The sequence below is a fragment of the Haematobia irritans genome, chromosome 5 (genome assembly GCF_050003625.1).
Source record: "Haematobia irritans isolate KBUSLIRL chromosome 5, ASM5000362v1, whole genome shotgun sequence".
In the NCBI taxonomy this organism is placed as follows: Eukaryota; Metazoa; Arthropoda; class Insecta; order Diptera; family Muscidae; genus Haematobia; species Haematobia irritans.
The window spans coordinates 49,774,916-49,800,051 of record NC_134401.1 but is presented as its reverse complement, the minus strand read 5'-3'; positions in this window follow the sequence as shown (position 1 = coordinate 49,800,051).

Below are 25,136 nucleotides of genomic sequence, written 5' to 3'. Positions count from 1 at the left end.
AATGAGGACTGTTTCTTTGCTGCTGAAACAATTGTTGTCATTTGCAATGCCTTTATTGTGCATTTGATTGCTAACGATATTATTTAGACTAGGTCAGGTCAAACTTATGGCGATTTCAATTTTATTTAAAAGTGCAACATATTCGGAACTGTTTGCTTCGGTTAACATAGGGTCAGTAATTTCTAGATTTTTAGAAATTGTGTAATGGACATTTGAGGTTATAAATTTAATATTAGAATTGCAATTGATACCGTCTATAAAATTTTTATGGGTGAATACATAAAAACAATAAGACAATGTGAAACCATGGAAATTCGACAACATTGAGCATTAGGTTAGGTTAGGTTAAGTGGCAGCCCGATGTATCAGGCTCACTTAGACTATTCTGTCCATTGTGATACCACATTGGTGAACTTCTCTCTTATCACTGAGTGCTGCCCGATTCCATGTTAAGCTCAACACTCAGAGAAGAGTGAACCCATTAGCGATTTATTTTTAACTCGCTAATTAATATTGAACTTCGTATGTCGCTAAAGAAGCATGTACCCATAGTAAGTTCAACATTTTCCTATACGTTAGTAATTTGTTTTAACTTTTGTCAAGTTCAAATTTAACTGTTCAGAAGTAAAAAATTAACTAAATAAAAAATTTTTATAAACGGAAAAATGTAGGTGCTGTATTTCCTAGACCAACTGGTGACTTGGAGTAAGGAGACCTCAAGGGGGAGGATCCCCATTTCTAAATATCATATTATATTTAGTACAAACCACTTACTCTTCTTTAGTACAAATCCTTTAGTACCAACCTATATAGTACCAACCTTCAAATGATTCGTGTCAAAATTTGATGTCTGTTTGTGAGATAGAGCGTCTTTTGTGAAGCAACTTTTGTTATTGTGAAAAAAATGGAAAAAAGGAATTTCGTGTTTTGATAAAATACTGTTTTCTGAAGGGAAAAAATACGGTGGAAGCAAAAACTTGCCTGTATAATGAGTTTCCGGACTCTGCCCCAGGGAAATCAACAATAATTGATTGGTATGCAAAATTCAAGCGTGATGAAATGAGCACCGAGGTGAACGCAGTGGACGCCCGAAAGAGGTTGTTACCGACGAAAACATCAAAAAAATCCACAAAATGATTTTGAATGACCGTAAAATGAAGTTGATCGAGATAGCAGAGGCCTTAAAGATATCAAAGGAACGTGGTGGTCATATCATTCATCAATATTTGGATATGCGGAAGCTCTGTGCAAAATGGGTGCCGCGCGAGCTCACACTTGACCAAAAACAACGTGTTGATGATGCTGAGCGCTGTTTGCAGCTGTTAACTCGTAATACACACGAGTTTTTCCGTCGATATGTGAAAATGGATGAAACGTGGCTCCATCACTACACTCCTGAGTCCAATCGACAGTCGGCTGAGTGGACAGCGACCGGTGAACCGTCTCCGAAGCGTGGAAAGACTCAAAAGTCCGCTGGCAAAGTAATGGACTCTGATTTTTTGGGATGCGCATGGAATAATTTTTATCGATTATCTTGAGAAGGGAAAAACCATCAACAGTGACTATTATATGGCGTTATTGGAGCGTTTGAAGGTCGAAATCGCCACAAAACGGCCCCATATGAAGAAGAAAAAAGTGTTATTCCACCAAGACAACACACCCTGCCGCAAGTCATTCAGAACGATAGCAAAAATTCATGAAATGGGCTTCGAATGGCTTCCCCACCTACCGTATTCTCCAGATCTGGCCCGCAGAGACTTTTTCTTGGTCTCAGACCTCAAAATGATGCTCGCAGGGAAAAATTTTGGCCGCAATGAAGAGGTGATCGCCGAAACTGAGGCCTATTTTGAGGCAAAACCAAAGGAGTACTACCAAAATGATATCAAAAAACTGGAAGGTCGTTATAATCGTAGTATCGCTCTTGAAGGGAGCTATGTTGAATAATAGAAGCGAATTTTGACAAAAAAAAAAATGTGTTTTTCTTTGTTAGACTGGGGACTTATCAGCCAATCTGTTATACTTATGGGGGTTTAGACCAATATGTCGATGTTTTACAAACGGAATGACAATGTTAATATAGCCCCATCCTTTGGTGGAGGGTATAAAAATTATGAATTAATTGAAACTTCCTAAAAAATATTTGAAAAGTGTACTGATTCGTACTATAAAATATTAAGTAGTAGTATTCAAAATGTCTTTACGTAAAGTAATAGTCGAAATGTTAAAAAAAAAAAACACAAATACTTTTTTAAAGTTTTTCCTTATTTTTCGATGAAATCAGAAATACTGAAATAGCTTTATACCCCATTCACATTAGGCTCGAAATCTACTAAAAGTAGATTTGAAATCCATTTTTTATAAAGCAAATGACAGTTGAAATCTAGTTAAAGTGGATTTTAGAAGTGTAATGTGAATGAGGTATTACATCTGAAGAACATATGAGAAATTAATGCAGGAAATGCTTAAAATGACTTCCGCTCTATGACTATCCCATGTAAAATCCATAGCTTCTGAGCCAAATTTGGACAAAGAACATTTCATAGTTTTTTTGGCTGCGTTTTTATACCATACGCCACACTGTGGAAGAGGGTATTATAAGTTAGTGCATATGTTTGCAACACCCACAAGGAGACGAGATAGACACATGGTGTCTTTGGCAAAAATGCTCAGGGTGGGCTCCTGAGCCGTTATAGCCATGTCCGTCTGTCCGTGAACACATTTTTGTAATCAAAGTCTAGGTCGCAGTTTTAGTCCAATCAACTTCAAATTTGGCACAAGTATGTGTTTTGGCTCAGAATAGAGCCCTATTTTGGAAGAAATCGGTTCAGATTTAGATATAGCTCCCATATATATATTACGCCCGATATGGACTTATATGGCCCCAGAAGCCAGAGTTTTACCTAATTTGCTTAAAATTTTGCACAAGAAGAACAATTAGTACTATAGTCAAGTGTGCCAAATTCTTTTGAAATCGGTTCAGATTTAGATATAGCTCCCATATATGGAATATGGACTAATACGGTCCCAGAAGCCAGAGTTTTACTCCAATTTGGTTGAAATTTTGCACTAGGAGTACAATTAGTAGTGTAGCCAATTGTACCAAATTTTATTGAAATCGGTTCAGATGTAGATATAGCTCCCAAATATATCGTTAGCATTATAGCTATGCGTGCCAAATTTGGTTGAAATCGGTTCAGATTTAGATATAGCTCCCATATATAGCTTTCGCCCGATTTACACTCATATGACCACAGAGGCCAATTTTTTGCTCCGATTTAGTTGAAATTTTGCACAGGGAGTAGAATTATCATTGTAGCTATGCGTGCCAAATTTTGTTGAAATCAGTTCAGATTTAGATATAGCTCCCTAATATATGTTTTTCTGATTTCGACAAAAATGCTCAAAATACCAACATTTTCCTTGTAAAATCGCCACTGCTTAGTCGAAAAGTTGTAAAAATTACTATAATTCTCCTAAACTTGTAATACATATATATAGGGCGATAATACATAAATAAACTTTTTCGAAGTTTCCTTAAACTTGCTTCAGATTTAAATGTTACCCATATTTATACCCTTCACCACTTCTGTGGTACAGGGTATAATAAGTTTGTGCATTTGTATGTAACGCCAAGGAATAGTGGTCATAGACCCATCTTTTAGTATACCGATCGGCTTAGAATTAAATTCTGAGTCGATTTAGCGATGTCCGTCTGTCTGTCTGTCTGTCTGTCTGTCTGTCTGTCTGTCTGTCTGTCCGTCTGTCTGTCCGTCTGTCTGTATATGTAATTTTGTGCACAAAGTACAGCTCGCAATTTAAGTCCGACCGTCCTCAAATTTGGCATAGGGCCGTTTCTTGGGACAGAGACAATCGCTATTGGTTTAGGAAAAAATCGGTTCAGATTTAGATATAGCTGCCATATATATTTATCCCCGATGTGGTCATAGTTAGCGTGTTTATCAACCGATTTTCTTGAAATACCGTACATCCAAATATTTTATGGTTCTCGAAAATCTTGCAAAATATCAGCTAAATCGGTTCAGATTTAGATATAGCTCCCATATATATCTTTCGTCCGATTTAGACTCATATGACCACAGAGGCCAAAGTTTACTACCGATCTTCGTGAAATTTTGCAGAGAGGGTAGAATTGACATTCTACCAATGCTTGGTAAATTTGATTGGAATCGGTTCAAATTTAGATATAGCTCCCATATATATCTTTCGTCCGATTTGAACTTATATAGCCACAAAATCCAGAGTTTTGTCGTGATTTGCTTCAAATTTTGCACAAGGGGTACGTTTAATAGTATCGTTAAGTGAGTCAAATTTTGTTAAAATCGGTTCAGATTTGGATATAGCTCACATATATATCTTTCGCCCGATTTGGACTTATATGGTCTCAAAAGCCAGAGTTTTGCCCTGACTTACTTCAAATTTTGAACAAGCGGTACTTTTAACGATACTATTGTATGTGCCAAATATGGTCAAAATCGATTCAGATTTAGATATAGCTCCCATATATATATTTCGTTCGATTTGAACTTATATGGCCTCAAAATCTAGGGTTTTGCCGTGATTTGCTTGAAATTTCGCACAAGGAGTACGTTTAGTAGTATAGGTAATTGTGGCAAATTTGGTCGAAATCGGTTCAGATTTAGATATGGCTCCCATATATATCTCCCGTCCGATTTGCACTCATATGACCAGGGGGCCAAAGTTATACTGCCATTTACGTCAAATTTCGCATAGATAGCAGAATTATTATTCTAACTATGCATGTCAAATTTAGTCAAAATTGGTTCAGATTGTATATAGCTCCCATATATACGTACACCAGAGTTGGGGAAATATGGTAGACTGTTTCATATTTTAGACCCATTTTCAATGGGATTTTCCTTCAATTGACTGGATAGTTTCCTCAGAGTACAAATATAGCCAAAATTCTCACACTCTACACAAATTTCTGTGATGATTTCCCCATATCATAGCCATATCCTACACACTGCAATGCCAAAATTTCCACAGAACGGATGAATTGTAAATAAGGCTCCAAATCGCCCGACTAGACCAAATAATATATCACAGCCCACAATTGACCACATATCTTGGCGAGATCTAACCAATATCCTTGTAAAATCGCCACTGCTGAGTAGCAAAAATTGTAAATATTACTCTAATTGTCCTATATCTCGAATACATATGTATCGCCTGAAAAATCATAAATCTCTTTTGTACAATTGCATTAAAATTTCTCTCGCTTCATATTTCCCATAGTTTTTACTAACATTGTGTTTCATCCTAGGGCATTAGCCGATTTAAATTTTAATTCTAGAGTTTTTGTAGAAGTACAAAAATTGTTTCCATTAAAAGGATTTGTATCTGGAAATGCAAACTTTTATATAGCTCCCAGCAAATTTTAAGTAGTTGAGATGGTAACACAAATGTTTGTCTACATAGTGTTGAAGGGTATAATATAGTCGGCTCCGCCCGACTTTAGACTTTACTTACTTGTTTTTTACTAACATTGTGTTCCACCCTAGTGCAGTAGCCGACTTACATTTTGAGTCTATAGATTTTGTAGAAGTCTATCAAATTCTCTCCAGATCGAGTGATATTTAAATGTATGTATTTGGGACAAACCTTTATATATAGCCCCCAACACATTTGACGGATGTGATATGGTGTCGAAAATTTAGATCTACAAAGTGGTGCAGGGTATAATATAGTCGGCCCCGCCCGACTTTAGACTTTCCTTACTTGTTTTAGTTTAATTCCGAGACAGTTTCTTAAAACGTTTCTTTGATTTTTTGTTAGCCCTATCTTTGGCTTGGAATTAATACTAAAATCCTTAAGAGAAAGTTAAGATCTGTGGATCCAAGTACACAGAAAAAAATTTCACGAAAATTTTTCCAATAAAAATCTTAATTGAGTTTTAAAAAATATTTAATTAAAAATTTGATTGATTCAACAAATTAACTGAAACAAAAATCAATCACACAAATTAATAGTATCAATTAATTTTTTAATTGGATCAATTAATTTTTTAATTGACTGTCAATTAATTTTTTAATTAATACTATCATTTCTGTGATTGAAGACATTTCAATTAAAAACTTAATTGGATCAATTAATTTCCTGATAGAATCAGAAAAAAAAAATTTTGTGTAAACTTTTTTATGAGTGCATATAGACGACTGGCAACCTAGCAATTTACCTAATAATGGCAGAGTTAATATTTTACCTAATCTCATTGTGAAAGTGATATATCTCGTCTTCCAAAAGAATCTTTCTCTAAACCAGCATTCTTAACAATATTCACCAAGTACAAACTCTTTGAAATTTTGTCACAGAAAGTGTGTAATATTTTATCCAGAATGTTTTTACATTTATGTACATTTTTTTGCATGTCTCTTTTTTATCAAATTTGACCACAAATTCTCTAACTCTAAGATTACCTGCAAGTAGTAGATCCTTAAAGCATGTGACATATGGTAAATGGTCATCCATTTCTTTAGCAAATGAGTTGAATTTTTTAGGAGATGCCTTTATGTTTGGTCTTACGCTATTGTTGTACTTAAAATTTGGGTTACATACTTTACACACTAAATCACATGCGCTCAATTTAAAAGGGTCTTACATGCCGGTCCATTAACCTAATCTCAAAGGGGCTATCAACAATAGACCGCATAGACGTAGAAAGTAAAAAAAATAACAGGCAAAAAAACATAAATGCATACTAAAGAACATGACCAAATGACAGAGGAGCAGAATATGCACACATCCACACATATAAGCACTGTGTGAGTAGGACATCAAAGGATGTACATAAGGATATCCATAGAGGGATAATAAGACAATGGTTGGGCATAACCAGCTGTGCCTATATTAAATTATACTATTATTATTATTTTACACTAAAAAAAAGTGAACTCTCTGTTTCACAAAAGCCAATTTAACTTTATTTTACTTCATGGAATTATTTACTTCAGTTTATTTACATTTTCGATTTTAATCTCTCGACAAACACATACTAAAATATTCTGACACATATACACATATATCCTCCAATATTACCAGTCTACCAATATCGGTATATATTGCAAAAAAGTTATTGAAATTCAATGTTTTTATTTGTTCTTACGACTTTTTTAAACCGAGTAAAATTACCAAAAATGTAATGACTTGAGAAAAAAACCCTAACCTTTTTACTGGGATGTGGCCTTTTTCAAGGCCCCACGATTTCACTTTATCGATTCGTTTTCTCAGCCATCTCTTCTTCCAAGCAATAAAGAGTTACTTAGCCAAGGACATACTAAAGCTATGTCACTTTGATAATTTTCCTTAGCTCTTTTGCCTTCTTGGTTGCTCCACGTTTTTTTTTTTTTTAGGTTTTATGTTGCGGCCATGTTAATCTGGTTTTGTAACATCACCATTTGCCATCTTTTCCATGGTTTTTTTTTTTTTTAATTTTCTTTTGTCATTTTTAAGCTTTGTTGGCAGCTGTACTAACATCTTACCATATTCAACAAAATTCTCCTGCAGCAAGGGCAGTTTATTCACGAAAACGATGAATTCACTGCATTGCAAACACGACTGCAAGTGACTAAATGGTGACGCGTCATTAGAAATGAGCTTAGCACAATATTTGTTCATTTCCATTGTTCAACAACATTTTGTGGAAAGTGACAACTTTTCATAGAGTTTATATTCATGTCCTTGCATTTGGAGAGTCCTTAGGATGTTATTGTTATTAAGTATTATTTGGTAATTATGCAGTTAGAGATTTTAGTTACCGATAATCTGTGGTGTTATTATACCCTGCGCCACACTGTGGAACAGGGTATTATAAGTTAGTGCATATGTTTGCAACACCCAGAAGGAGACGAAATAGACACATGGTGTCTTTGGCAAAAATGCTCAGGGTGGGCTCCTGAGTCGATATAGCCGTCTGTCCGTGAACACATTTTTGTAATCAAAGTCTAGGTCGCAGTTTTAGTCCAATCGACTTCAAATTTGGCACAAGTATGTATTTTGGCTCAGAATAGATCCCTATTGATTTTGGAAGAAATCGGTTCAGATTTAGATATAGCTCCCATATATATCTTTCGGTCGATATGGACTAATACGGTCCCAGAAGCCAGAGTTTTACCCCAATTTGGTTGAAATTTTGCACAGGGAGTAGAATTACTAGTGCAGTCAAGTGTGCCAAATTTTATTGAAATCGGTTCAGATTTAGATATAGCTCCCATATATAGCTTTCGCCCGATTTACACTCATATGACCCCAGAGGCAAATTTTTTGCTTCGATTTAGTTGAAATTTTGCACAGGGAGTAGAATTAGCTTGAAGCTATGCGTACCAAATTTAGTTGAAATCGGTTCAGATTTAGATATAGCCCCCATATATAGCTTTCGCCCGATTTACACTCATATGACCACAGAGGCCAATTTTTTGCTCCGTTTTAGTTGAAATTTTGCACAGGGAGTAAAATTAGCATTGTAGCTATGCGTGCCAAATTTGGTTGTAATCGGTTCAGATTTAGATATATCTCCCATATATAGCTTTCGCCCGATTTACACTCATATGACCACAGAGGCCAATTCTTAACTCCGATTTAGTTGAAATTTTGCACAGGGAGTAGAATTAGCATTGTAGCTATGCGTGCCAAATTTGGTGGAAATCGGTTCAGATTTAGATATAGCTCCCATATATATGTTTTTCTGATTTCGACAAAAATGGTCAAAATACCAACATTTTCCTTGTAAAATCGCCACTGCTTAGTCGAAAAGTTGTAAAAATTACTCTAATTTTCTAAACTTCTAATACATGTATATCGAGCGATAAATCATAAATAAACTATAAAGGGTGGTTAAATTGTAAGGGCCGATGTTGAATGTAAACCACACCTAAACGCCAAGTTTTTTTTCCGAATTTTATTTGACATTTCTCTATCTCAGACTTACTCAATTTGAACCATGGATACACGCAAAGAAAAAAAAAAACGTTTGGAAAACGTGTACCGAAAACGTTTTTCTTTTGTTAGAGTTTTTTGAATTGCTTCGAATATTTTAAACTTTTATCACCAAAAAAATTCGTTTGTTACAAAATTTTTATTTTTTCAATAAAAAAAGTTATTTTTGAAACAACAACACAGTCCATTTCGTTTATATCAAACACTGTTCTTTTCTGACTTTAGGTCTGTAATAAGACACATTTACAGTTCAAAATTTAATATACTACAATGTAATGTTGAACATTTTTTCGGGATCTTCCGAACATATCTGGAATATATGTTAAAAAAAAAAAAAAAAAAAAAAAAAAAAAAAAACTTTGGTCGAAGCAGGAATCGAACCCACGACCCTTGGCATGCAAGTTGGACGTAGCAACCACTGCACCACGGTGCCAAACTAAATGTTTGTTTCTGTTAAATAAACTTTGTTTATTCGGTTCGTGGGCGCCGCAAGCTATGCTATATAAATATAACGTATATGGATATTTATCTATTGATGACCATAACAGGTACATAGCTCAGTGGTTAGTGTGTTGGCTTACAAAGTGCATGGTCCGCGGTTCGATTCTCCGTCCAGGCGAAAGGTAAAAAAAATTTAAAAATTTATAAAATAATTTCTTCTACATTGTTGGTATTACAGGAAAAGTTATTAAGAACTAAAAAACATCGTGGATGTGAGAAAGATGTGAGGGAAAATACAATTAGCAAGAAAACAATATTTTTTTTTTTTGAGTTTGTCCTTATGAAATTGTTTTTACATCCTGGAAAAAAATAAACGTTTATCACAAAAAGTATATACTTTTCTCCCAAATACACTTCCTTACAGCGAAAAGCAAATGAGAAACGAACTTTGTTTGTCTAAAATTTCGTTTGGGAGGAAAGAATTATTTTTTTGCGTGTATATACACAATCCAACAACGTGTTAAATGGTTCCAAGGAATGGCAACAGTGGATGCTCAATTTTCGAAGAAAATCATCTTCAGTGATGAGGCACATTTTCACCTCAGTGGATTCGTCAATAAACAGAATTGCCGCATTTGGGCGAATGAGAATCCAAGAGTGATTGTCGAACAACCAATGCACCCACAAAGAGTGACTGTTTGTTGTGGTTTATGGGCTGGCGGCAGCATCGGGCCGTATTTTTTCCAAAATGAGGCAGGTCAGGCAGTTACTGTGAATGGTGTTCGCTATCGTGAGATGATAACGAACTTTTTATGGCCCAAATTGGAAGATATGGATGTGGACGATATGTGGTTTCAGCAGGACGGTGCCACTTGCCACACAGCTAACGAAACAATGGCTCTTTTGCGCAACAAATTCAATGGCCGTGTTATCTCACGTAATGGCGATGTCAATTGGCCGCCAAGATCATGTGATTTGACACCGTTGGACTTTTTTCTTTGGGGTTATTTGAAAGAAAAGGTGTACGTCGATAAGCCAGCAACAATTCAAGAGCTAAAGGATGAGATAATTCGGCACATTAACGGCATAGAACCTCCATTATGCCTCAGCGTCATCGAAAATTTGGACCATCGGATGAAGGTGTGCCACCGAGGTCGCGGCGCCCATTTGGCCGATATTTTGTTCCATAAATAATTGAGTAACACCAATATATCATAATAAGATAAAATTACAATAATTTCCTTAATAGTTTGTGTTTTATTCAAAATCATTTCTAAATCTGAACCGATTTTTTTCGAAAATCAATAACGATTGACTTTGAGCCAAAATAAGACACCATGCCAAATTTGAGGATGATCGGACTTAAACTGCGAGCTGTACTTTGCACACAAAAATACATGAACAGACAGACTGACAGACAGCGGACATCGCTATATTGACTCAGAACCACAACAATTTTTTGCTATTCAGCCGAAACTGAGATTAACCTTTGTAGACTCAAACAAGTAAAGGGTGATTTGTTAAGAGCTTGATAACTTTAAAAAAAAAAAAACGCATAAAATTTGCAAAATCTCATCGGTTCTTTATTTGAAACGTTAGATTGGTCCATGACATTTACTTTTTGAAGATAATTTCATTTAAATGTTGACCGCGGCTGCGTCTTAGGTGGTCCATTCGGAAAGTCCAATTTTGGGCAACTTTTTCGAGCATTTCGGCCGGAATAGCCCGAATTTCTTCGGAAATGTTGTCTTCCAAAGCTGGAATAGTTGCTGGCTTATTTCTGTAGACTTTAGACTTGACGTAGCCCCACAAAAAATAGTCTAAAGGCGTCAAATTGCATGATCTTGGTGGCCAACTTACCGGTCCATTTCTTGAGATGAATTGTTCTCCGAAGTTTTCCCTCAAAATGGCCATAGAATCGCGAGCTGTGTGGCATGTAGCGCCATCTTGTTGAAACCACATGTCAACCAAGTTCAGTTCTTCCATTTTTGGCAACAAAAAGTTTGTTAGCATCGAACGATAGCGATCGCCATTCACCGAAACGTTGCGTCCAACAGCATCTTTGAAAAAATACGGTCCAATGATTCCACCAGCGTACAAACCACACCAAACAGTGCATTTTTCGGGATGCATGGGCAGTTCTTGAACGGCTTCTGGTTGCTCTTCACTCCAAATGCGGCAATTTTGCTTATTTACGTAGCCATTCAACCAGAAATGAGCCTCATCGCTGAACAAAATTTGTCGGACGTAAAGCGCGAAACACATTTCGAACCGAACACTGATTTTGGTAATAAAATTAAATGATTTGCAAGCGTTGCTCGTTAGTAAGTCTATTCATGATGAAATGTCAAAGCATACTGAGCATCTTTCTCTTTGACACCATGTCTGAAATCCCACGTGATATGTCAAATACTAATGCATGAAAATCCTAACCTCAAAAGAATCACCCTTTATATATGGCCGTAAGTTCGGCCAGGCCGAATCTTATGTACCCTCCACCATGGATTGCGTAGAAACTTCTACGAAAGACTATCATCCACAATCGAATTACTTGGGTTGTGGTATCTTAAAACTTCTTAACATCGTTTTTTTAAATTGTGAGTCCATACGTGGTCTACAAATAATTACGAATCGATATGGACTTTTGCACGGTACGTAGAGAGCCAGAATTGAAATATGGGGGACGCTTATATGGGGGCTATATAGAATTATGAACTTGATATGGACCAATTTTTGTGTGATTGCGGATCGATTTATCTGAGGGCTATATATAACTATAGACCGATATGGACCTAGTTAGGCATGGTTGTTAACGGCCATATACTAGCACAATGTACCAAATTTCAACTGACTCGCATGAAATTTGCTCCTCCAAGAGGCTCCAAAACCAAATCTCGGGATCGGTTTATATGGGGGCTATATGTGAATATGGACTGATATGGACCACTTTTGGCATGGTTGTTAAATATCAGATACTACCACCACGTACCACATTTCAACCAGATCGGATGAATTTTGCTTCTCCAAAAGGCACCGGAGGTCAAATCTGGGGATCGGTTTATATGGGGGCTATATATAATTATGGACTGATATTAACCAGTTCCTGCATGGTTGTTGGATACCATATACTAACATCACGTACCAAATTTCAACCGAATCGGATGAATTTTGTTCTTCCAAGGGGCTGCGGAGGTCAAATCTGGGGATCGGCTTATATGGGGGCTATATATAATTATGGACTGATTTCGACCAATTTTCGCATGGGTGTTTGAGGCCATATAGTAACACCACGTAACAAATATCAACTGAATCAGATTAATTTTGGTCTTCCAAGAGGCTCCGGAGGTCAAATCTGGTGATCGGTTTATATGAGGGCTATATATAATTATGCACCGATGTGGACCAATTCTGGCATGGTCATTAGAGACCATATACTAACACCATGTACCAAATTTCAGCCGGATCGGATGAAATTTGCTTCTCTTAGAGGATTCGCAAGCCAAATCGGGGAATCGGTTTATATGGGGGCTATATATAATTATTGACCGATTTCGACCAATTTTTGCATGGGTGTTGGAGGCCATATATTAACATCATGTACCAAATTTCAGCCGGATCGGATGGAATTATCTTCTCTTAGAGGGTCCGCAAGCCAAATTTGAGGCCCGTTTATATGAGGGCTATATATAATTATGGACCGATGGACCAATTTTGGCGTGGTTGTTAAATACCATATACTAACATCATGTATCAAATTTCAGCTGGCTCGGATGAAATTTTCTCCTCTTAGAGGCTACGAAAGCCAAATTGGGGGATCGGTTTATATGGGGATTATATATAATTATGGACCGATGTGGACCAGTTTTTGCATGGTTGTTAGGGACCATGTACCAAATTTCAGCCGTATCGGATGAAATTAGCTTCTCTTGGAGAGTCTGCAAGCCAAATGGGGGCTATACGTAAAAGTGGACCGATATGGCCCATTTGCAATACCATCCGACCTACATCAATAACAACTATTTGTGCCAAGTTTCAAGTCGATAGCTTGTTTCGTTCGGAAATTAGCGTGATTTCAACAGACGGACGGACATGCTCAGATCGACTCAGAATTTCACCACGACCCAGAATATATATACTTTATGGGGTCTTAGACCAATATTTCGATGTGTTACAAACGGAATGACAAAGTTAATATACCCCCCCCCCCCCCATCCTATGGTGGAGGGTTTAATCCTTTTAATGAATAGGCATCAAAGACAAAGTGGTTCTGCGGTATTTTTGCCCATTACCGTCCGTCTTCAGATGATGGACACTTTGGTAGTTTTTAGTGCCAACCTTACTCTCAAAAATGCCACAGGCGAAACCGATTGTGATTCGGAGATTTTGATGGCCATTTTCCGGTGAAACGAGGAACCTCCTTTTTGAGACATTCTAGATTGATGCATTGATGCCATCCTATGGTGGAGGGTATAAAAATTATTCTTTAATGGTTAACACACTCGCCGTACTCGCTTCAATTCAATTTTGGAATGAACACCAAAAAAAAAAAAATTTAAAGCGCCGGATTATCTCCTCTTAGTAATGCTGGTGACATTTCTGAGCGTTTGTTCTCTAAGTGGTTTCAGCGTAATGACAAACGGACTCGGCTGTAAAAAGGAGGTCTATTGTCATTGAATGGAGCAGCAGGATGGTATCACAATGGACTGAATAGTCTATGTAAGCTTGAAGTAACAGGCTGCCACTTTACCGAGACGTGACTTCACGCTTGCCCCCAACGAAGTCAGTTTGGCATTTAAAGACAACAAAAGAAAACCTCGTTAGTCCAAAATTTCATAAACCGAGGAAATAAATTAATTTTGGGTGTGTATGCCAATCATTTGACCTGGACTTAAAGCGACTTTATCCAACTTATCTGCATATTAAGCCTTAGATTTTTCTTCAAAATTAAAGCTTTGACCTGTAAAGTAATGTATCGTATCCAAGTTAAAACAGTTAAATAATACGGAAGTAAATCCATAAAATAAATCGACAAGTTTAAACGGCTTTGGTTAAAGATCCCATTTTTTTTTTGTTTGTTAAGCTTAATTTTATGCATTTCTATCAAGAATCCACTTTTTTATGACATTCTCCACTTTATTGTCGTCCTTTATTCGTCATTGTTGGACAAAAGGGAACTTCAATGATAATTACAGTCATGCAATCAAGCAAATAGAACGTGTACTCACACACTCCAGCTATACATAAATGCTCACAATACACACATACATACACACGTACATGGTAGAACATAACAGGAGTAATGTCGACGTTACAACACTTCCTTTTCCGCTTTTGTTTGATGTTGAGTCTTAATAACATTGCAAACAAACACGAGCATTTGTTGACGTTCTGTTCCCACATACCCTATATCACACACACACACCCACACCCACACACCTACAAACACATATGGCTACATGCATACGTACACTGGCATTTGGTGTGAGCGTACAAAATGTCGATGGATAAGGGCTTAGTATTTCACTCATAAAATATGTATGACTGCGTGTTCACGTCTGCAATTCTGTCGATATTTCAGGATAAAGAGCAACAAAAATGAAAAGTGAAAAAACACCACACACACGCGAAAACGTGAAGTGAAATGAAATGATTGTAAAAGTGTGTGGAAAAACAACAACAACAACAGCAGCAGCAACAATAATGAAAAGTGTAAAAACTCCTTGTTATGCTTTGCGCTTGTGTTTTTTGCTTTTTTCCTTCTCATTTTCTTTTGATATGGCCTCAGAAACAGGAAGTTGCCAACAAATACGAAAATACGTGATAACCATTATTCATGAAAATTGTGGTAGGTTATAAACGAAATGGCAGCGTTGACCTACACTAAACTTCATCAGCCTTTGTAAATATGCAAATATTACGTGATACGAAAATTGGTATAAAAATTAATAAAATATATGTTATGAACATGGGTGCAAAACAGATCTGGTATTAATGAAAGAAGAAAATCCATGTACGAGTTTGTAAAGGAAACTTGTGTATGTTACAAGAAAAATCAGAATACATTATTTTTCCACAAAGAGAAAAATATGTTATTGATTTTAAAATCACAAAACAAAAATAATTCCTCTCTCCCAAAACGACATTTTAGACAAGCAACCATGGTTTAACACATCCCAGCAAAGAATTTGAAAGTTGTACTAAAAGCGCAACTTTAAAAGCAATTCCAAAAATGTCCAAGATGTTTTTTATTGTAACTACACCGGAAGTTATTTCAATCAAATTTTTTGTAACTTGGTTATTCCATATTTTTATACCCTAAACCACATAGTGGTCAGGGTATAATAAGTTTGATCTGCCAAAAAATGTGCCTACCAGAAATATTGATTTTAGACCCCATAAAATATATACCGACCGACTCAGAATCACCTCCAGAGTCGATCTAGCGCTTGGTGTCCGTCCGTCCGTCTGTCCATGTATTTGTTGTTCACAGGATTCCGGTCACAATTATTAACCGATTTTGATGAAATTTGGTACAGGGAGTTTTTTGGGCACAAGGACGAACGCTATTGAATTTGGAAAGAAATCGGATCAAATTTAGATATAGCTCCCATATATATGTATCGCCCGATTGGGAGCCATCGTGGTGCAATGGGTAGCATGCCCGCCTTGCATACACAGGGTTGTGGGTTCGATTCCTGCTTCGACCGAACACCAAAAAGTTTTTCAGCGGTGGATTATCCCACCTCAGTAATGCTGGTGACATTTCTGAGGGTTTCAAAGCTTCTCTAAGTGATTTCACTGCAATGTGGAACGCCGTTCGGACTCGGCTATAAAAAGGAGGTCCCTTGTCATTGAGCTTAACATGGAATCGGGCAGCACTCAATGATAAGAGAGAAGTTCACCAATGTGGTATCACAATGGACTGAATAGTCTAAGTGAGCCTGATACATCGGGCTGCCACCTAGCCTAACCTAACCTATCGCCCGATTTCGACAAATGCTTTTTTTCAAACGGATCGTCACCCAATTTGGCAAAAGGTAATCTTTTTCACCGCCCTTCAGGTCTGCAAAATTTCATCCAAATCGGTTCAGATTTAGATATAGCTCTCATATATATGTATCGCCCGATTTTCCCAAATTTCGCCACAAAACCCTAATTTATCAACCGATCTTACTCAAAGTTGGCTAAATGTAATCTTCTTTAGTACTAACTATATGTGCAAAAAATCATCGAAATCGGTTCAGATTTAGATATAGGTTAGGTTAAAGTGGCAGCCCGATTAAATTTCAGGCTCACTTAGACTATTCAGTCCATTGTGATACCACATTTAACTAAAAGTACCTATTACATATGGGCACTTCTAGTCTTAACCACTGAACCTGCTCTATTATTTACTTTTGTGGAACCAACCAGATTGCTCCAAAAACATTAACAAACTGCTTAAGTTAACGTTTTCCATGTCAGCCAGTAATCTAAAGCTATATGCTCCTAAAATTCGCTTACGCCTTACACAAAAAGCAGGACACTCACACAAGAGGTGTTTAATTGATTCCTTTTCCTCCACGTCATGACAGCTTATACAATAGTCATTATACTTCGCACCTATAGTTTTTGCAAATTCGCCTATCAGGCAGCGACCCGTTATAGCAGATATTAGGAGTGCTATCTGACGCCTTGAGAACACTAGCATATCTAGTGTGCGGTTTAAGTTTAAATGGGGCCATATTTGCTTGGTGTCGTTACAACCCTTGCAATTTTCCCATCGAATATTGGCCATCATAACAGCCTTCTCACGCAGTAAGAGCTTGCAGGTGGCCAGAGGCATACCAACAGATTCTAGTTCCCCTGGAATATGTAAGGTAGTTCCTAGCCTTGCTAACACATCTGCTTCACAGTTCCCCGGTATGTTCCTATGACCAGGCACCCATATTAGGTGAATATTGTACTGCTCAGCCATCTCGTTGAGAGATTTGCGGCAGTCTATGGCCGTTTTTGAGTTAAGGAACACAGAGTCCAAGGATTTTATTGCAGGTTGACTGTCTGAGTATATATTAATGCCAATATTTGTTGGAACATTACTTCTCAGCCAATTCACCACCTCTCTTATTGCCAATATTTCAGCCTGAAAAACACTACAGTGATTAGGTAATCTTTTCGCTATTCGAATTTCCAGATCTTTAGAATATACTCCGAACCCCACTTGTCCATTCAATTTGGAGCCATCAGTATAGAAATCTATATATCTTTTATTCCCCGGGGTCTGTGTACACCACGCCTCACTGTTGGGAATTAGAGTTTCAAACTTTTTGTCGAAAAGTGGTTTTGCCAGGGTGTAATCCACTACGTTAGGCACATCTGGCATTACTTTGAGGACCGAACTATGACCGTACATTTTTTCCGACCATAGCGATAGCTCGCGCAACCGCACAGCCGTTGTTGCAGCTGACTGTTTGGCCAAAATGTCTAAAGGCAATAGATGTAGCATGACATTAAGGGAGTCTGTTCCTGTCTTACTAAATGCGCCTGAGATACATAAGCTCGCCATACGCTGAACTTTATCTAAACAAGTCGGTTTCTGAAGCGCCGGCCACCAGACTACAACACCATATAGCATTATAGGTCTAACCACTGCCGTGTATAGCCAATGCACAATTTTTGGTCTTAGTCCCCACTTTTTCCCTATTGCCTTTTTGCACGAGTACAAAGCTACCGTGGCTTTTCTCGCCCTCTCTTCAATATTAAGCCTAAAATTCAGCTTCCTGTCCAAAATAACGCCAAGGTATTTTGCACACTCACCAAAGGAAATTTCAGTACCCCCTAAGGAAATGGGCCTAACCGTGGGAGTTTTGCGATCTTTGCAGTACATGACTATTTCTGTCTTTGCTGGATTTACACCAAGACCATTATCTTTCGCCCATTTCTCAGTCATCCGGAGAGCTCTCTGTATAATATCTCTGATTGTGGATGGGAATTTTCCCCTGACTGCTAGCGCCACATCATCTGCGTATGCCACTACTTTTATCCTTTCTTTTTCTAGAGAAAACAAAAGGTTGTTTATAGCAACATTCCAAAGAAGAGGTGATAGAACTCCTCCTTGGGGTGTGCCTCTGTTCACATACCTTTGTATGTTTGCTTGTCCTAGTGTGGCTGAAATACGTCTCTTCATTAGAAGTTCGTCTAACAGCCTAAGTATACCTGGATCAACATTCAGAGTTTTCAGTCCATTTAATATCGAGCTCGGATATTAAATTTATTTAGATATAGCTCCCATATATATGTATAGCCCAATTTTCCCAAATTTGGCCATAAAACCCTTATTTATTAACCGATCTTACTCAAAGTTTGCTAGATCCACTCCCCTATAGTACTAACGGTATGTGCAAAATTTCATCGAAATTGGTTCAGATGTAGATATAGCTCCCATATATGTATCGCCCGAGTTTGAAAAATTTGCTCCTAATAACTTTATGTTTGACCATAGAGGACTCATTTCATAACTGATCTTACTCAAATTTTACACAAGGTAACCTTTTGTGGTATTAATCAAACCCGCAAAATATTATGCAAATTGGTTCATATCCAATTCAATTCATAAATTCATATTTATTAGTAGTTCTTTTTAATGATATGTACATATTTTCGAGATTTTATATATATATATTACAGCGAGTGATGGCATTTTTATTTTATGACTAGGTTGTTTTAGAAAAATTTTCAAAGGAAAATAGGGGAAAAACCTTTATTTAAGAATGGAGAGGAAGTCCAAATACAAATTGAAAGTAACAATATATAGCAAGAGTTTACAAAAGAGTAAACGAAAATATGTAATGCACTTTCTATTTGGTGAATGTTATACAGTAAGATTATGGTGATAATTCTCTACAATCCCTTATCAAGGAATATGTGGACTGTGTGTTCGTATGGTAGTAGTTTTGGCTGATTTGTTTCATGAAATCAGAGATGTTCTCATATCCAGTACGTATATGCAAGAGTTCTGTTGGATATCGCCAGCGAAGATTATTGATAATTTTAAGGCATTTGTTTTGAACTACCTGTAATTTTTTGGTGTGTGATTTGACTGCTATATACGACAGGGGACATGCAAAAGTTAGCGTAGTTCTAATAATAGACTTAAATATAAGGTTCTTGTTTCTAAAGTTGAGATGTGAACGATAGTTTATTAACGGCCAAAGAGACTTTAATATTTTTGAGCTTTTTTTTTGCGGTTTCGTCTATATGTTTGCCAAAAGTCAATTTTTTATCCAGATGAATTCCTAAGTATTTCACATCATTACGAATTGGAATTTGATCGTCGCCAATCGATATGTCGCGAGCAGGAAGGCGCTTAGGCGACTTATTAAATTGGTTCATATACTCTTATTCATATACTCAAATTTGGCCATAATACTCTTATTTATTAACCAATGTTTCTCAAATTTCAAATTTTGATGTACTAACCGATCGTATTTATACGTACTTGTAGCTCTTACATAAGAATATTGCTCGACTTGTACAAATTTGGATTTATTACTTACACTAATTGAGCGGTTTTCTCTTTTTATACCCACCACCATAGAATGGTGACGGGGGTATAATAAGTTTGTCATTCCGTTTGTAACACATCGAAATATCGATTTCCGACTATATAAAGTATATATATTCTTGATCAGGGAGAAATTCTAAGACGATATAACGATGTCCGTCTGTCCGTCTGTCTGTCTGTCTGTCTGTCTGTTGTAATCACGCTACAGTCTTCAATAATGAAGCAATCGTGCTGAAATTTTGCACAAGCTCGTCTTTTGTCTGCAGGCAGGTCAAGTTCGAAGATGGGCTATATCGGTCCAGGTTTTGATATAGTCCCCATATAAACCGACCTCCCGATTTGGGGTCTTGGGCTTATAGAAATCGTAGTTTTCACCCAATTTGCCTGAAATTTGAAATCTGGAGGTATTTTATGATCATAAAGAGGTGTGCCAAAAATGGTGAGTATCGGTCCACGTTTTGGTATAGCCCCCATATAGACCGATCTCCCGATTTTACTTCTTGGGCTTATAGAAACCGCAGTTTTTATTCAATTTACCTGAAATTGGAAATCTAGAGGTATTGTAGGACCACAAATACGTGTGCCAAAAATTGTGAGTATCGGTCCATATTTTGGTATAGCCCCCATATAGACCGATCTCCCGATTTTACTTCTTGGGCTTATAGAAAACGCAGTTTTTATTCAATTTACCTGAAATTGGAAATCTAGAGGTATTGTAAGACCACAAATACGTGTGCCAAAAATTGTGAGTATCGGTCCATATTTTGGTATAGCCCCCATATAGACCGATCTCCCGATTTTACTTCTTGGGCTTATAGAAACCGCAGTTTTTATTCAATTTATCTGAAATTGGAAATCTAGAGGTATTGTAGGACCACAAATATGTGTGCCAAAAATTGTGAGTATCGGTCCATATTTTGGTATAGCCCCCATATAGACCGATCTCCCGATTTTACTTCTTGGGCTTATAGAAATCGCAGTTTTTATTAAATTTACCTGAAATTGGAAATATAGAGGTATTGTAGGACCACAAATACGTGTGCCGAAAATTGTGAGTATCGGTCCATATTTTGGTATAGCTCCCATATAGACCGATCTCCCGATTTGGGGTCTTGGGCTTATAGAAACCGTAGTTTTTATCCAATTTGTCTGAAATTGGAAATCTAGAGGTATTTTAGGACCATAAAGAGGTGTGCCGAAAATGGTGAGTATCGGTCCATATTTTGGTATAGCCCCCATATAGATCGATTTCCCAATTTTACTTCTTGGGCTTCTAGAATCCGAAGTTTTTATCCTATTTGCCTGAAATTGGAAATCTAGAGGTATTTTCGGGTCACAAAGAGGTGTGCCGAAAATGGTGAGTATCGGTCCATATTTTAGTATAGCCCCCATAAGAACGATCTCCCGATGTAACTCCTTGGGTTTCTAGAAACCGTAGTTTTTATCTGATATGCCTGAAATTGTAAATATTCTGGTATTTTAGGCTCACAAAAACGTGTATCGGATTAAGTTTTTATCGGTCCATTTGGTAATGCCTCCATATAGACCGACTTCACTTCTTGAGGGTGTAGAAGGCGCACTGATCATGAAAATTGCTTGAAACTCAATGTAAAATTTCCAGATTTTACTTCTACAGATTTAAGATTTCAAATCAAGACGTTATTTTATAATTTTCTAGCACACTTACAAGAGATGTTAATGATTCCTCTAAAACTCAAACAAAAATGGTTCTTATAAATCCAGAATCTGATATAGTCTTCATTGGTGAAATCTTTAGGAAACCCTAATATTTGGTTCATGGTGGTGGGTATTTAAGATTCGGCCCGGCCGAACTTACTGCTGTATATACTTGTTTAATAATAGTCTCAATATTAGTGGCATACTAACTTCGTGGTGCAATATCAACTACAGCCAGTGTTGCTAGAAGTAGGGGAAATTCCCTATATGTAGTTTTTTTCTAATATTTAGCGTCTTGTAGGACGTAGGGCCACAATGTAAGGATATTTTCACTCATCACAATTTGTAATAATATTTACATTTTGGTAGCTCTAGAGGAGGAAATTAGAAGCCGACAAGGCTTGATCTTTAACAATGTGTGTTAACAACATTACCACTCGTGCCAAAAAAAAATCTAACAATTTTTTTTTTTGTCTATTCAACCGTCGAACGGAACGGACGTGTTTTTCAATAGCGGATAAACTCATCGTAATAGGTACGATAGGTAAGAATTTCAAGTGTGGTGGGATATTAAGCCACCATGCAGCGAAATTCCAAGTCATCCACTGGGTTGCTAACTTCAGGGCCCAGTGGACGGGTATCGACTGGAGTTATAAATCTGGGCAATGACCAAGAGTTAGGCCCAATTAGTCGACCTGTAGACGGGTCGACAGGTGGCGACACTATGACAAGTCGAACTTTTTCTAAGGTAACGACATCAAAAGGAGGTAATCCCTCACGAAAGAGATTCAAGGAACGCAGAAATGCTTTGTTTATCCTAAAGATGTTAGGATCAGTCGACCCAAGCACGCTGTCGGCTAAACAAAGCGATTCCTTAAAATGGGCTCAAGGAATTCTTGAGACTGGAAAAAGGGAACGATCGCCGGATGCGCTACCATCCTCCAAAAGGGATCAAAGATCGTTTGCCTCAGTTGCTAAAGATAGCCTTGTGATGGCTATCATTAATAAAGGAGCATTGGACGGTATGGTTCCAAAGCAAAAATGGGGGCAAATTGAGAACGCTCTGTCTGTCGTCTACTCACAAGTGCTGGAAAGGTTTCCCGACCCAGATCCTCGACACCAAGAGGCTGGTTGGTATCAAGGACGATTTAAGCTAGTCGCATTTGAGGACCAGAGGTCTATAGAATGTTTTAAAGCTGCTCTGATACTAATTGGTGAAGTTTGGGAAGGAGCTGCTCTAGAGTTAGTCAAGAAGAAAGACATACCGGCTAGACCAAGAGCACATGCGTGGATACCTGCAAACCCTCCTGACCCTGAATCTATTTTAAATAGACTGAAACAATGCAATCCAGATCTTCCAACAGCTGATTGAAAGGTTGGCCGTTTGGATGAAGTGGATGGACCAAGACAGCATGCAGTGTTTATATTGAACACTCAGTCTTTGCCACATCTAGCAAAGTCCCAGGGCCGTGTATGTTATGGCTTTCATTATATCCAAATGAAGGTATATAAAAACGATCAGCTAAAGGATTCAGAAATGGACAATCCTCTGTCTGAATCAGAAGTAAGCGGATCCTCTTGCGAAGTCGAGGGAGATACCAAAGTTGAAGACATGGATAGACACCGTATGCGAGAGGAGGTTTCTATTGCCTCAGAACTCACCAAAGTTGAACCTATGGTTATTGCGAGAGTCACCGAGATCTCTGAAGAGAACATTCTTGATGACTCGATTGAAGCGGCTGATTTGACGGTTGTTGAAAATCTCGATGGTCCTACGGATCCTCCAGATAAATCTTCATCATTGTTAGGCTGCATGTGCTGCCTTAAAAGTTCTCCTGATGAAAGGGGACATAGATATAGTTCTTATTCAAGAACCATATGTTTATAGAAACAAAATATGTGAATTAAGTACTCCGGGGTTCAAACTATTGCAGTATCCTGGTAATGATGTAAATCGAGCCTGTATAATTGCTAAAAACGAGCTCAACTTGTTTCTGCTTCCTTCAATGTGCAATACAGACACTGTCGTTGCAAGTTTAGAAATAGCCAAATGCAAATATTGGGTATCTTCGGTCTACATGGGACATGACAGGGAGATACCTCCATATGCCGTTAAGACCTTAGTGGAGGAGTCACTGAAAACAAAGACGAAACTCATTATGGGATGCGATGCGAATGCGCATCATAGTATATGGGGAAGTAGTGATACTAATGCAAGGGGAGAGTCGCTAATAGAGTTTATTTTGCGTACTAATATGGTAGTTTGCAACAGGCAAGAGGTATTGGACATCACCTTGGCCTCGCAAGAACTGAATGAAATGATATCTGAGTGGCAGGTTTTAAGTGAACACAGCTTCTCAGATCATCGCTACATCAGTTTCAAATTTGATGTTCATATCACCAAGACCATATTTCCGCCAAATGTTAGGAAAGCTGACTGGAATAGGTATAGGGAATCGTTCAATATGATGATACCGGAAATAACAGAGACAAATATGAGAAATGTGCAAGATATCGAACACGCAGTGAAGCGGATTACTAAGGCCTTCAACATCTCACTGAAAGCTGCATGCCCTAGAGGAAAGCCAAGGGGGAAACATCGACCACCATGGTGGTCTACGGAATTAAGTAATATGAGGAAATCCTGCAGGAAGCTCTTTAACAAGGCAAAGTCCACCAGAGCCCCAGAGGACTGGGACGCTTACAAGAAGAATCTGAGAGGATACAAGCGAGAACTGAGAAAGGCTCAGCATAACTCTTGGAATGATTACTGCAGCAGTATTGAGAATACGTCCGAGGCTTCCAGACTACGGAAGGTTCTAGCACCCACCAACTCCGCTCCAGGTTTCATGAAAACATCGGAGGGCAATTGGACAACGTCCAGTGAGGAGACGCTGGAGGTACTATTGGACACACATTTTCCTGGAAATCAGACGGTTGAACCGTGTACTGGCGGTGCCACAGTTGCTCAGCGGCCGTTTCCTGTCGAGGAAATTGTATCGGAAACTAGAATAAGATGGGCGCTAAATAGATTTGGACCATTCAAATCCCTCGGACCTGATGGAATTACTCCGGCGGAGTTACAAGCTGTAACTGACAAAATTATCCCCTTGTTGTCGGTGATATATAAAGGATGTATCAACTTATCATATATCCCAGGAAAGTGGAGGGAAATAAAAGTCGTTTTCATACCTAAAGCGGGAAAAGCCTCTCACTCGAGGGCGAAGGATTTCCGACCAATCAGCTTATCCTCATTCCTACTTAAGACTCTGGAGAGGATGATAGATATCTATCTTAGAACTAGCATCGATTCAAGTTTGTTCTCGAAACGACAGCATGCATACTCGAAGGGCAGGTCTACTGAGACCGCACTACATGAACTAGTCAGATTTATTGAAAGCTCACTATCTGTCAAAGAATACACAATCGTGGCGTTTCTAGACATTGAAGGGGCGTTCAATAATGTCCACCCGAGCTCGATATTAAATGGACTGACAACTCT